We start from the raw sequence: 12712 nt of genomic DNA on the forward strand, positions 1-12712 counted from the left end.
TTTGTTTCTCTTCCTCCTTTCCTACCTTCGTTGCCGTTGGTGTGGCCCTCTGCTAGCCGTCGTCGTTTTTTTTGTTAACGTGACCATCACGTACCAATAACCTTGGTCCAGTTTGTGCCAATGTTTGTGTACCGCCGCGGCCTGGAACGGCCTTATATTAGCATATTTGAACACCACCGAAGAGTAAACTTTGATACGACGCGCCGTACCTGTGTTTACTTATACAATTTAGCGCGTAGTCGGAGCCAACATGCGGTAAATCGCACGAATGCTGTGCGTCTCTGTGGTATGCAGCAGGGTCAGACTGGGAGTCTGGGGCAGTTGGAATAAAATGCGTTACTGTTCGCAGAATTATTCGTAGTATTATGTAAGACAGCCCTTTCTAGAAGTTTCTCTGGTTTCGAATCCAACGGAAAATGTATCAAAATTGCAATTCATATGTTGGCTCTAATTAATCTGATTAAATAAGCATTTGTGAATGAACCAGGATTATATTACTTCCTACTCTATAAAATGGAGTGTTTTTTTAGCATTTAGTTAAAAATCATATAAATCTGATAAGGAATATAGCCTGGAACAGTATGACAAAATAGCGACGTTTGATGAAGTTACAATCGTTTTCTCGGTTCTACCTTAACGGATCTTGGTCTCATAGCGCTTTTGTCAGATTTGATTTCTGTCGTGATTTGAAAAAAAAATTCTGAAAAATCCAATCTGGCCGTTGGTTGTGGAGATGTCGTACTAGCCTCAAACCTTAAAGAGACGTTGGGAAACAGCTGAAGCTTCGCTCGTTTTCACTATTTTCATAATTTCTGTTTTGCAAACGCATGAAAACATATTATGTTGGGCAGTAGTTGTATAACCCTTGAACTCTTGAAAACTGAACGTAAACTTTCGGAATTTCTACATAAATGGATTTGGTATTCTCGTTACTTTAAATTTGTGGATCTCTTAAGACAAAATTATTTTCTAATTTTGTGGGCAGCTTTCCAAAAATTGTTCTGGAGAATTGAGTGGATGAATCAACGTTTCAGAAATTCTTTTATAGGCTCGTTTATTAACACTCGAACTGATAGCTTAGCGGTGTTCTATTGGCTTGTTTGCAACGTAATGTTCCAGAATTTATTTTACGTAAATTACGTAACAGCAAATTCACTCGAATCTATAAATATAAACGGCATATCTAATTTAGACGTGATTTTAGAATAAAATACAAAAATAAAGGCGATAGATAACATACTAGAGCACGGTACAGGATGGATTATCAACCCTTTCAGTGTTATTCCATCATCTATTAGATGAAGTTGTTGCAGACAATACATTTTAGACAGCTGGACAGCGAAACTTTTGAAAACTCCTTATGGCCACCACCTTAATAATATTACAATTCTGAAAATATTTATATTGATTGGGTTATAACAAATTTCGAAGTCGCCATCTTGGTTTTCAAAATGGCGTCAAACATCCTCAGGCCATTCGTCAAGATCATTTGATGAATCGATTGCCTCGTACACAGCTCACCTGGGTTCGATTCACAACCCCGGACCTAGAGGTTTAGGTTTAGAGGTTTTTCTAAAGAGATTTTTTATCCCGAAAGCAGAGACGAATAACTCTAAGGTTAAAACCTCTATAAACAAAATGAACAAGATCATTCAGAAAATATCCATATTGATTGAGTTATAGTAAATTTGACTAAACCGGAAGTTGCATTCTTGGTACTCACTTGTCCAAAAACATCCAAAACCTATTGATTGGCTTATTAGGATTTTCTCTAAGCCGGAAATCACCATTTTGGAGTTTCAAATTGTGCAAAATATCTACCACTGGCACCTACTCATTAAAACCATTCCGAAAATACTCATATTACTGAGGTGCGGGCCATAAGGAGTCTTCCGTCTTTTTCATTTTTTTCAAAAATATTCGTCTTTTTGAGCTAAGAAAATTGGAAATATTTTTTGAGTTGTTTGCATACAGAAGAAGTTATAATATTTTTTTTAGAAAAAAAACCGCATCGATCGAAAAATTTGCGTAAAAAGCCACTGCGATTCGGAAATCCGTGTAAAAACACATGGATAAATCTGAATGTATTTATGTAGTGTTCGGAATGCTAATGTTCTTTATGTTCATGTGCTGTGTGTTGTTCCTTTGCCATCTTTCATTATCTAAGGTGTTTCTCTAATATCCGGTAAGATACAAGTCATTCGTCCAACTTTTACTGTTTCTTTTTGGGAGATACTCAAAACCTCGCTGAAATATGCAAACGATCATACGGTTATAGAAACGTATTAATTCATGTGAAAATATAATCGCGCTAGCATAAGCGACATGCAAACGCGCATACGATAAAATGAACACACACACTGACATACAAACGCTCGAGCCTTTCGCGATAATATAATCCCGTTCGCAAACGTGATCATTCGCGTATACCTACACTAGACTGCCCAGAAAGAAACGGATTTTTGAAAACTCAGTCGGCGCAACCCTGGGTCCATTTCCAGTCCCACCAGAAGCATCGGTATTTGAGCCAACTCGAACAAGTCTAGCTACCGGATCGATTCAGTTCTATACTCCGTTTGACGCCATGTAAATCTGACTCCGGCATCACTTCGTTAGAATTTTCATAACTTCTCCTTCACAGTCTTTGACAAAGTTGTAGGCTATAAAATTATCTTTCTTATTTTCACATGTAGTCATAAACTGACGCATACAGTGCCACTTAGCGGTGAAAATGCGAGCTAGTGGGGTTAGTAACTTGTCGAAAAATTCCATACCAACTTCAAATGCGTTGGTCCGGTAACTAGACTTGTCCGATTTGCTTCAAATTTGAAACAGACACTCCTGATGGGACTAGAAATTGACTCAAGGGTCCCGGCGATTAAGTCAACGTGGTATCACTTACGAATTTATAAATGCGTTCTCGTGTGCCAACATACAAACGTCCGCTCTCGCGCGATCATGAATCACACTCATCCGAGAGGTCCCACTCTAAAATTCGTAACTTATATACACAAGACATTATAGGTCTTAGGATGCCATACTTGGAGTATCCTGTGGTATGAGAGAGCCCACTTTCTTCCTTCTTCTGAACCGTACACTCAATTTTAATCATCAGAATTATGCTCTGCGTAGAAATTCAAAACACGCTAGCATACATCACATAAAAACACGCGATCAAACACGTTAACATGGAATCATTTGTGCGCTTCGCGATAATACAACGCATGCGTGCATGCAAACGTGATCATACGCGTACACCTACGCTCGCAATCTCGCATACATAAAAACGCTCCTGTGATGAAATCAATATGTTTGCACTTATCTATATAGGAACACGGTTTCAGGGGGGATTAAATTAAGGGGTTATACCACTGTAGAGCACAAAAAAATAGCCATACTTCAGCAATGTTTCTAGACGCAATAAAGAGGTGAATCGGGAACTCACAAATGTGATTTATAGTACTAATGGCTAAGCACATAAAGTAATTTTTTCAAGTAATTCTGTTACAAGATGGCGGCTGCGCAACCTTTTCCCATAGACGCGTCTTTTTGGAAAGCTTTCACGGCCAGAAACCTATCCCCCGTAATTTTTGACCTAGAGTTTAAAACTATTTTTTCTGAATCCCTATCACAATAGCAAGCGACGTACATAGTATTTTTTCGATATTTTGATTTTTCACGAAATGGTGCCTCTTAAGTGAAAATTGTAAAAATGTAAAAATTTCAAAGCGATCAAAAATCATTTGTTCGGGTTACGTTTCCGGGCGGCTCAAAAAATGAGGTTTCGAGAGAAACGCGCTTAAAGTTTTACATACATGAGAGGCATTCCGGTAGAATTGAAAATTTGGACATTTAGCAACTACCGTCGCTTATGGTTTATTGGTATATAATTTTCAAGACTTTAAAGCACATTTTAGACCAATAACAAAATTTCGATTTTTTTTTAAATTCTACGGTGGTGTAACCCCTTAACGCTCGTTCCCTCGCGATTATGAATCGCTCACGTACAACAACCTTTGGTCTTATCAGCACAAATCTCTGTCTTGAATCTTTGTCTCAAAACCAAAAAAAACGAATTCATACATCAGACGTCTCAGCGCGCATTTTAAAAACACTCTAGTGGTATGGGAAAACTTACTGTCTTGCAGATCTGAACTGTACCCTCAAAACGCGAACATTCAAAACTCCACACAAATATGCAAGTTCTTACACGGTTATACAAACGAATTTATAAACGCGACATACGTCGGCGCGATCAAATTCATTGACATACAAACGCTCGAGTTCTGCGCGATAAACGTAAACACTCATAATGGGCGATTTCGATCATACGCGCCAATGTACGCCCGCGATCTCGCAAACATTAAAATGCTCCTGTTATTAAATAACCTTTTTAAGTGGGTTGCCTACTCTCGAGGCCCGAAACTGAGCTGCTTTCTCGGGAATAAATTGCAAAGTATATACTGAATAGATTTTGAATTTATATTTGCTATATGTATTCACTTTAAAATTTTAATTTTTTAGATCAGAAAAAAACATTGGCGACTTGGAAACGTCATTGATTACATTGATGTTAAAACTGCACGAGTCCAGCTTAAGTAAAGTTAGGATCAGTAATAGGATTACAATCAGAAAATTGATATTTTTGATAATCATAGTTACGTTGGATATGTTTGTTTTTTTATGGATTCAGATTGTTTTTTTTTGCAAATTATAAATTCGGCAACGATATGCAATTTTTTAAATTTCTACCTCATTTTATGACATTAGAGACTATAAAATGGAACTAAATAAAATTTTGCAAATCGTACTCGGGAGAACATAGCGGTATGTTTACTGATAAATTAAAAAAAAATGTGATCGGTCCAATAATTTTATGAAAAGTCTTACTCGGCAGGAGTACATCAATGCAATCAATAACGTTTCAAGATCGCGAATGTTTTTTTCTGATGCTCAAAACAAAAATTTAAATATCAAAACATGTAGCTTCAAAATAATAATTCAAAATCTATTTAGTAGTTCCTTTTCAATTTAACAACTTAATTTCCGACCACGAGAGTGTAGGACTTCTTAATTCAAATCATCGAAATTTGTATGGCTTGTACATTTTTACGTTTGGGCAAAGTTTTTAAGTTCTTTCTGGACTATGATTGTATACTTTATGAAAATTGTGAAATGAAAATGGCCTAACTCTTCCCATAAATATTTTCAAACAAATTTCAAACTCAATGCGGGATTCCGGGTCTAAAGCAATTGAACCAAAAATTTAGTGGAGTTATTTGAGACTTCAAATAAAACTAAAAAAGAGTTCTGACGGCGCCGATGGTTGAGTGGTAAGCGTGACCGCCACTCATTCCAATTGATCTGGGTTCAATTCCAGCTGAGGACGTTGAGATCTTTCTGAGGTGAAAACAACTGTGGTCACGTCTTCCTTCGGAAGGGAAGTAAAGCCGTTGGTCCCCGGTCCATGAGTTGATGGATCGATATCTAGTCCAGATAGTGGAGTCACCTCTCTGGCGTCGGTAAAAAAGATGTAAAATCCAACTTCTATATTTACTACCAAATATCTCCTCCTCCCGTGATACTTGTGGAGTGCGCAGAAGTATATACGGCCTCTAGCAAAAGCAAGTATCGGACTAACATTCCTTCCCTTTCCTTCTGTGATCTACGTTCGGGTCTGGCCGGCGTCGGTATTGATCAATGAAACACTTTAGGATTAGCAGGAGTTGCACATTGAAAGGTGTTTCGCTACTACCAAGCACAATTATCTACTGATTCCCTGTGCAACTTCAGCTAGTCCAGATCGATAACGGAGTAGCAGCCATGGGTGGTCGCACAAGTGCAACCTGAAGCTAAAATAAAACTAAAAAAGAGTTCTTCTTCTTTTTCCAAGCAACAGTGTACCACCCTAGTAAGCATGTGAGCCACTTTATGTTCAGCCGAAGCACTGGAAGGAATTTAAATGACATTTTTATTCGCTTGCAACAAATATACCAAGGATTGATACTACAATGAAAGCCATTTGAAGTAAAATTAAGGACGAATCCCAAAATAGTCGAAATGGGTGACATGTCCTTTAAAATAAGGACGGTTGGTAACTTTATTTTAATGTGTGTAGGGTAGGGTACCAATGAACGTTGAATTTTCAGAACGAACACGCTCCAAAATAGTAATTTGAGGTCATTTGGGCATAATGAAGAAGTTCCACAAAATTGTCAAAGTTTAAAACGTTTCGCTCGTGTCCAATCACCCTTTGAAATTTGAGTATTAGTATTCGTACTTTTGATTCGAATTCATACTTTTGATTACTTAAAAATGCATGAAACGCCAAGATCTGGTGTCATCTGAGATTTTTTTTGAAAGCGCTTTTCTTGGACTCTTTTTGATACCAAACGTCTTTGCCAGTAATGATCCGCTCTTTCGAATTCATCTGTAACTAGCACCAACTTGGTGGCCAAATGAGACGATGTATCTAAATTAGTACCCAAATTAGCACTAGTTGGACACTATATCCAACAGTCACCCAACATACATGACGCCTAAAGCAACTGGCAGGTCCGGAGTGATGTCCCGGGAAAGGAATCAAAGCCAGAAGCTCTCATTTACTAACGAGAAAGCGAAAACGAACGCTTGTTTTTTGGCTAAAGAACCAAACACCTGGCATTATGCAATATTTATTCCCAAAGCGGCAAAATTGGATTAAACCAATTCGTGCATCAAGGGCACAAGATTTAAATTAAGATTTTTGTCTTTCGAATTCTTCTATATCCAAGCATTATACAATTTCAATAGCTGATAACAGGGCGCTAAACGCTAAAGTCTTGGTACTATATTCCGTAGCGGGACTTTAGCTTCTGTCTAAAAAATTTAATGTACTTTTAAAGTGGTCCGATAAAGTTTGTAGATCTCGCCAAATACAACACAAAACCATGTTTGATCAATTTAATATACCCTCAAAATCGTGTTTTATAGCAAAGAACCATTTTTCAGGATTTTCAGCACGAAAAAATTTTTCTACGTGGTCATTTTTCAACACATTTTAAATTCTTGAAGTGTTTTGAAAAGAAGAAGAAATGAGTGCTTTGAAATGAATTCTTCTTCATTCCAGAAAACTCAAAAATTTAAATTCGGCTGAAAAATGCCGCGAAGAATTTTTTTTAATGCCGAAAGGACCAAAAAATAATTTTTTTGCCATAAAGATTTTGAGGGCATGCAATATTTTTCAAACATTGTCTTTGTTGCATTTGGCGAGATCTACAAGCTATACTAGGTCACTTGAAAAGTACAAAATCACTGTAACATCGTGTTCTTAATGTAAAGGACAAGAGCTAGTGCAAGATTTTTTTTTAATTTTGCACTGGAATACTCCTTTAATGGGAAATTTATACCAAATAATCTGAACGGGTTATAGGGGCTACATCTAGGGACTATAGAAGAATATTTCAACAGCTTTGATTAATTGAAAAGAAAGAAAAAAATGCGTCCCGGTTTTGCCAGGCTTCGTCAACCAAAAATAAACAAAACGGCTGATAAAAAACGGTATTCGCTGTAGATGCTCTACATTTTCGGAATGGAGTCGATGAGTAGACGACAGAAATCGATGTCTGGCGCCATTTTGAAAAATTCAAGATTTCGGCTTCGTTTTAATCATATTCTTTCTATATTTGTAATAAATCGAAGCGAAGTTATAATATCCTGCTTTAGTTCCTAGCCTCAATATTATTTCTCAGAATTTTTGATAAAGTTTTTTATACAAAATAAATTGTTTTAGGATTGTAGACCATTTTTCTTAACCGGAAGTCGCCATCTTGAACTTTGAAATGGCTCCGAACATCGATTTCCGTCGTGTACTCGTTAACCCCATTCCAAAAATACTCATATTGATGCGGTTGTAGAGGATTTTGTGTAACCGGATGCCGCCATTTTGAATTTCAAACAGCAACAAACAACGACTTTCGTCGTGTAATCGTCAATCCCATTCAGAAAGTACCCATATTGATGGGAATTGTGGACGATTTTGCGTAACTGGAAGTCACCATCTTGAATTGGAAAATGGCGATAAACATCAATTTTTGTATTTGTATAATTGTAATTCTATTGTACATACATCTCATTCTACAATAAAATTCCATCATTATGAGAATCAGATCTGCATCAGATGCTCAAAATAGTATCTTATAACATCGCTCATCTTTCGATCACTGAGCCATACATTTACAACTCATTTACTGACGGCACAACAAGCGATGCATTAATTCTATCCCTCTATGTTCGTTATTTTCTATTGCTCAATGATGGGTGTGAAGTCCATCAGTAAGTGAGCCTCATTTTGGGGTTGAAGGAATCACTCACCCTGCACTCAATTCGGTTAGGCAGTTTCCCAACAGCCGTGTAGTCAGCAAATTTGGAAACTGATATCTCAGTAAAGTGAGATTTGTTTGCTGATTTTTGGTGAACAATTTCCCGAGTATCAGCTATCAAACGTTGCTTACTGAGTTCTCAGCTGTTGAGATTTTGGCAAAAGATACGAAAAACGCTGAGATTCGACAGAAAAAATTAAGTGTGAAGATTGGAAAGTATCGCACAAAAGAGTTGTATTGAATAAACTGATCGAACATACTTGAATTCAGACACTCTGTACACATCTAGATCAAACATAGAATTGGCGCGTTTACATATGATCGGCTGCGCGACACAAAATGGACCATTTATTTCCGAAATCGGCGGCCGATGGCGCACACCTCAAATATTGTGTTGAAATCACAACGTAGTTTATCATCAACGTAAGCGAGTTCCAAAATATGCAACGAAAAAATACCAATTTGCTACCGTACACTGCATCGTAAACACTTTGCGAATGGGAAATTGGATCATTTTGGTTGATGAATCGTACTGTACATTTTCGTACCATGAATTGAGCGGGGGAACGATGGCTATTATACTAAAAACATTCAACCAACATCAGACGATGATAAATGTGCCGGCAAATCGAAATTCGAGCCGATGCACAGTGGCTGGAGGCTGGCCAAAACCTCAAAAATTTATTTTTGAAATATTGATATTTTGTATTTGTCCTAAATTTTGCATGTATTGAATGATGTATATTCAAAATTTTATGATTATTGGATAAGAACAATTTTTAACATTAGTTTAAACGTAGTAAAGTTCGGACTTTTTAATGATTTTCATTTCCAAAACCACAATTGCTCTGTTCACATCAAATGTATGTTGCTCTTTTGATTTTGGTCCGATTTAAGCACAACTAATTTCATTGTGTAGAGGAACAAAAAAACTTGGTTAACGATTAAAATACATTCGGTAAATTCGCTTGGAACTATGACTTTTTCGTTTAAATATGTTTAAGATGGTCAGATAAAAAATACTTTATTCACTAATGTATTCTGTACAAATTTCGGAATCATTTCGGAACGGTCACATAGTATACATTCTATGGGAAATAACCTCTACTTTTCGAATATCATAGTCTCGTTCTGCGCATAGGTGCGCAAAAAGATTTAAGAAGATTTTGAAGCTTTGTTGCTGATATGGAGGCGCATGGTGTTTTGTGTGAAATAGTTAGACAATCTACAGTAAACCATCACGTTATATAAAGGATTTAAAGTAGTGTTCTTCATTTTTCATGATATTGCTGACATTGGTGAACAGTAACGGAAAATCTACCATGAAAACGGGATCATAGTTATAAGAAAGGTTCAATGACACTGTATGGAAAAATGCATTTAATATTTTACGGCTTTTGACATCAAAAATTAACTCAGCGCCTCAAAATTAGCTTAAATTGTGATTTTCAGCCAAATTAGGTAACATTTGAGGTTTTGTCCGATTTTTGTTTGAAGATCCGCCACTGTGCGATGGTGTGGGCAACCATTTTTGAAAAGGATGTTGTAGTGTTTCTGAGCCGCCCAAACAAAACTAGAGCGTTCGATGCAGATTTTCATATCCGTTAGTGCGTGTCAAAATTGAAGCAATTCATCGAAAAATACTATTATGCAAAAAACGACGAATTGACTGAATAGACAAAAATACCATTTGTGCCGATGTTTGCCAAGGGTTTAAAGACTTCGAGTGAGTAGCCATTTGATTTCTCGAAACAAGCGAAGATTAAACCAAATCGTTATCACCACGCCTAAAACCAGTAAATTTTCACTTATCGACAGTTTATAAATAAATCTTTTTTATTCGATGTTTCCGTACACATGTTACCATGTACTTTGTCTTGACAGAGTTTATGATTAGTCCGATTCTCGCAGTCTTCCTTGTAAAAACCTATTTTAATCCACCTAGCGGTGCAATTGTGCCTTTCTCAATCATGAATCACGAGAATGTGTGCGTTGTTTATATTCATTAAAAACTTTTAAATGAATATATTACATTTTATTATTATACATCACATGACAACTATATACAGGAAAATAAATCATTATTCGAGTTCTAAAATTTTGAAAAAGCAAAAACAGCCACAGTAATATCGAACTGAAATACCTTTCTATTGAGAAAGGCAAAAAGGTGCGAAATCGGCAAAGTCCCAAAAAGTCGATTTTTTTAAAAAAAAATTTTTCGAGATAACATAAAATCTCGACGTTTCATGCATTTTAAAGATGTTTGGCATCAAAAATACGAATTCGATTTCTGAAATTTCATGGGGTCCCCCCTTTGAAAAAAAAATGAGTTCCGGCTTATATGGGAATTTCATGTGTGACCGAACCGTTCAGTCTGTATTTCCGGAACCATACAAGCGAATTTTATAGACATCTGTGAGGATAATATAGCTATCATTTGGGACTAAGTTTGTGAAAATCGGCCCAACCATTTCCGAAAAACTGATATGAGTTAGCTAGTTATGAAAGATGGCCGCTTTTCCCGGGTACTTCCGGAACCGTCTATGGTAGTCAATGTAGTCAACGAAAGTTTGTTTGGCCGTCGGTGACCTAGAACTGCAAAGTTAAGTTATTTGAGAGACATTTTAGCGAAATTTTTACCTTTTTTGCTTCCATCGGAGTATCGGTTTGAATCACAATTTGCTATGTGATCGCACGCCACAACTCGTAACTCCGGAACCGGAAGTCGGTTGGGGATAAAATTTAATAGCCATTTACGGAGACGCAACATCTTTCATTTGAGACTAAGTTTGGTTGATTCGGTCTAGCCATCTCCGAGAAACCGATGTGACTGTTAGTCTGAATTTGGATACTTCCGCCGGGGCTTCCGGAACCGATGATGGTGGCCAATGTGACCAAAGAGACTTTGAATGGCTGTTAATGACCTAGTACTACAAATCGAAGCAGTTGTGGTCACATTTTGGAAAAATTTTCACCATTATACATTCATTGCAGAATTTCTTAAAATCGACATTTTCTGAGTGATCGTACTCATCACCCTGTAATTCCGGAACCGGAAGTCGGATCCATTAGAAATTCAATAGCAGCCTATGGGAACGTTGCACCTTTCATTTGGGACTAAGTTTGTAAAAATCGGTTCATCCATCTCTGAGAAAAGTGAGTGAGATTGTGTTCGCGCACACACACACAGACGCACATACACACACACATACATACACACACACACAGACATTTGCCGAACTCGACGAACTGAATCGAATGGTATATGTCACTCGGCCCTCCGGGCCTCCGTTAAAAAGTCGGTTTTCAGAGCAATTGCAATACCTTTCTATTGAGAAAGGCAAAAAGGTGCAAAATCGGCAAAGTCCCAAAAAGTCGATTTCCAAAAAAAAAAAAAAATTCGTGATAACATAAAATCTCGACGTTTCATGCATTTTAAAGATGTTTGGCATCAAAAATACGAATTCGATTTCTGAAATTTCATGGGGTCCCCCCTTTGAAAAAAATTTTGAGTTCCGGCTTATATGGGAATTTCATGTGTGACCGGACCGTTCAGTCTATATTTCCGGAACCATACAAGCGGTCCGTGCGAAATGTTACAGACATCTGTGGGGATAATATAGCTATCATTTGGGACTAAGTTTGTGAAAATCGGCCCAACCATTTCCGAGAAACTGATATGAGTTTGCTAGTTATGAAAGATGGCCGCTTTTCCCGGGCACTTCCGGAACCGTCTATGGTGGTCAATGTAGTCAACGAAAGTTTGTTTGGCCGTCGGTGACCTAGAACTGCAAAGTTAAGTTATTTGAGAGACATTTTAGCGAAATTTTTACCTTTTTTGCTTCCATCGGGGTATCGGTTTGAATCACAATTTGCTATGTGATCGCACGCCACAACCCGTAACTCCGGAACCGGAAGTCGGTTGGGGATAAAATTTAATAGCCATTTACGGGGACGCAATACCTTTCATTTGAGGTCAAGTTTGGTCGAATCGGTCTAGCCATCTCCGAGAAACCGATGTGACTGTTACTCTGAATTTGGATACTTCCGCCGGGGCTTCCGGAACCGATGATGGTGGCCAATGTGACCAAAGAGACTTTGAATGGCTGTTAATGACCTAGTACTACAAATCGAAGCAGTTGTGGTCACATTTTGGAAAAATTTTCACCATTATACATTCATTGCAGAATTTCTTAAAATCGACGTTTTCTGCGTGATCGTACTCATCACCCTGTAATTCCGGAACCGGAAGTCGGATCCATTAGAAATTCAATAGCAGCCTATGGGAACGTTGCACCTTTCATTTGGGACTAAGTTTGTAAAAATCGGTTCATCCATCTCTGAGAAAAGTG

General features: G+C 37.5%; 1 protein-coding gene across 6 annotated transcripts in view; it reads left to right on the forward strand.

The window, feature by feature from the left end:
* The window catches only part of LOC131679043 (transcription factor mef2A), a 297358-nt gene that overhangs the window by 171916 nt on the left and 112730 nt on the right, over positions 1-12712 (forward strand). The window lies entirely within an intron of this gene.

The sequence above is a fragment of the Topomyia yanbarensis genome, chromosome 2, assembly GCF_030247195.1.
Source record: "Topomyia yanbarensis strain Yona2022 chromosome 2, ASM3024719v1, whole genome shotgun sequence".
In the NCBI taxonomy this organism is placed as follows: Eukaryota; Metazoa; Arthropoda; class Insecta; order Diptera; family Culicidae; genus Topomyia; species Topomyia yanbarensis.